At 35.2% G+C, this 3,180-nt stretch overlaps 1 pseudogene; it reads right to left on the bottom strand.

Annotated features, from left to right (window-relative positions):
* Nucleotides 1–1,203: 1,203 nt before the first annotated feature.
* On the bottom strand, nt 1,204–2,105 carry LOC116557003 (annotated as a pseudogene).
* Between the last annotated feature and the right edge of the window lie 1,075 nt (nt 2,106–3,180).

Genomic DNA, 3,180 nt, shown 5'->3' with positions numbered 1-3,180 from the left:
AAAATCGGATCAATTGTTCTGTCTTTCCCTTTGTCACTCTTATTATCCCATTTCTTAAGTACTTTTATATCTAGAATTCCTATGTCTTTTGCTATTGAGAAATAACTTATCCCCTGATTGTATGGTATGTAAAAGATGTAACTTTCAGAACTTTAAAAAAATCGATTTTAATGGTTTGTTTCCTCTTTCTTTGTTAAAAAAAAGTGTTATTAATTTTGTCTTTACATTTTGCTCTGATCAAGATCTTATTTTCAATATTTTCTTTATTCCTTTTTTATTGGATTCATCTATTCACTCCTTTCATGCTTCCTTTGCCATCGATTTTAGGCTACAGGATCAGAATAGAAACTAAATTGGATTGGGGCACTGAGGAGAAAAATGTGTCTTATGGCAAGAGTGGGAATTAGGGACTTTAGAACTAGAAATTCATGAAGTAGAAACTTAGCCAAGGTTTCTGTAAACCACAGAAAGAATACTTAACATGAGAGAGGTATCAAGAAAATTCCGCATGTTGGTGGGAAGGCCAGAATTTCCTGGTTGATCAATGATACTACAGAGTTACATTTAACCAAGGCTCATACATCATTAAACTTTATATCTTTAGTAGCCATACTAGTTGTCTGGTAAAATCTATTTATAAATATCATTACTCAGAATTGTTTTTTAAATAAAAATAATTAATTTCTCTAAATTTTTCTTTTTTTAAAAAATAGCTGCGTATCTTATTATTCTTTTCACTTCATATCTGTGTTTCTGAAGATACTTTTTGCTCTCTCTACAGGATAGAAAATTTATTAAATATTTTCTGGTGTCAGAATTTGGGTGGAATTTCACTTCACCACTAATTGGCTGTCACCTTGAAAAATGTGCAAAACCCCTCCAAGCCTCAGTTTTCTCATCTAAAATATGTACATAAGAACATAAAATTTATCATTTTTTGTATGAAAAAAGCAATGCACATAAAGTGCTAGTTCCAAGCACAAAGCAAGAACTTAATGACTGTTATTATCATTTTATCATTATCATTGCTGCTACTTCTGCCACTATTTCTTTTTTCAGATTTCTGGGTTATGGGATTTCCTCCCATCATCTCATCCATTTAAGCCAATAGTGAGCCATAGATTCTTCACTTGTAAGCGTTAAAGGTAGAAGGGTGTTAATTCATGTTATAAGAACTTTTATTTATTTTTTGGTAGGAGAAGACAAGGTCTCACTCTGCAGCCCACGCTAGAGTGCAGCGCATCTTCTTACCCATTTCTTCAAGAACTCTTCTTTCTCCCTCAGTACCTGCTTAAGTCTTCTTACTTTTTCACCTGGAATGGTTTCTTCTAACTCTAGTGGTGTCACTGGGAAAACATCTTCAGTATAGTTTTTATGGAAGGAATGTCTTTGTTCGTAAGCTGCATTTGAATTCAACGTGCCTTTCTCTTGCCTCTCATGGGTATAGTGTTCTATCTCAAACCTCTTTTCTTGTCTGATTGTTCTGCGACTGGTGAGTATTACGTTGTGACACACCTGAAGTTGGTAAAATACTGCTTAGGGGTTGAGAACTGGTGACACGAACTCCTCCATTTGTGTTTGTGTGAGAAGCATTCTCTGTTTTTCTCTTCCTTTTGTGATCCAGCTTCTTTTTTTATTTTTATTTATTTTAATATATATTTTATTGCGTTTTAGGTTTTGGGGTACATGCGAAGAACAGGCAAGATTGTTGTATATGGTTTTTGCTTTTCTTTTCTTATGAAAATTCTGCTGTTTTCTCTCCTTCCTTCACCATAAACTCTGTCTCTTTGTAAGTACCACTCTTTACCAAACTGCTAAAGGAATCAAAACTTTCTCCAGAGGTCAAATGGTCAGGAATTCAAGTAAGGCACACTCTCAAATGTTTAGTAAGGCCAAATGTCTTTTTAAATTTGGCATCACTCTTCAGATGTGATGCCTTATTACTTCTTCCTTGAGAATCTTTCTTGTCATTTCTTCCTTGGGTACCCTTTACTGATGTTGATGCCATCTCATTATGGATCAATGTGAGGCATTGCCTGAATTTTCCTCTGCAGGTCTCAGGAAGACCCTCCATAGGTTCTTTGACATTTTAGTGGGGAGGAAGGAGACACCTCTTCCAGGAAATTGGCTCACTGCAGCCTCGACTTCCCAGGCTCAGGTGATTCTCCCAGCTTAGCCTCTTTAGTAGCTGGGACTACAGGTGTGTGCCTCCATGCTAGGCCAATTTTTTGCATTTTTAAAAAATAGAAACAGGATTTTCCCATGCTGCCCAGGCTGGCCTTGAACTCCTGGACTCAAGTGATCCTCCCACCTTGGCCTCCCAAAGTGCTGATGTTTATAGGTATGAGCCACCGTATGTGGATGCAGAAGTTTTTTAATATGTAAAATGACAACAGTCATCTGTCTTGCATGTAATATTCTTATACTGTAATCTTCTAGGAGATGAATCATTTAGTTTTTAGGGACTGTGTACTTAAGCTTTTTTTCATAAAAAAGTTTGTCGTTTATATTATTCTTTAAAATTAAGAAATATCCAATTCTGGTGGTGAAAAATTGATGAACACTATTTTTTTTTGTTTGTTTTCTAGAAAATGTCATTGAAGACAGTAGAACCATCATTTTGATTTCTTTTCCACTCATCTTCCTCAAGATCAGTTCTCCTGGAATTACTGCTAGTGATTTTATAACCAATTGGTAAAGAAAAAAAACATGAAGTCTCCCTATATCAGAATTAGATAAGAAATTAGCCATGTGGACTTTTTTACTGAACATCCTTGGTAAAGAGAATCTGGAAATGGGTGAAGAAAAAGCAAAGAATACTGATGGGAGTCAAGCCTCTGGAGCAGATAATTAGAGCCCCATCATTGGACAACAAAACTTTACAATTTCCAAAGAAAGGAAAATAACCAGGTAGTCATTTTCTGTGTGACTTTACAAAAGCCTTTCCTTAAAGATATGGCTAAGAAAATATTGGAAATGAAAAGGAGGACAGTGACTCAAAAAGTAATATACTGTGTCAGGCTGTTGAGGTTAGCAAGGAAAATATCATTTAGGTGAATCTATCTCAGGGGCAAAATAAAAGTGGTTTGAGCTAATGTTAGCTAAAGGTCTTAGAAAGGAAACAAATGATATATGTTTCAAATATTCTATCACAAAAGGAATATACTGTGGTGAAAACCA

This window comes from Sapajus apella, unplaced genomic scaffold, assembly GCF_009761245.1.
Source record: "Sapajus apella isolate SASKATOON/1434 unplaced genomic scaffold, GSC_monkey_1.0 scaffold2, whole genome shotgun sequence".
In the NCBI taxonomy this organism is placed as follows: Eukaryota; Metazoa; Chordata; class Mammalia; order Primates; family Cebidae; genus Sapajus; species Sapajus apella.
The sequence above is the reverse complement of the archived record's forward strand: the minus strand, read 5'-3'. Positions and strand labels throughout refer to the sequence as shown.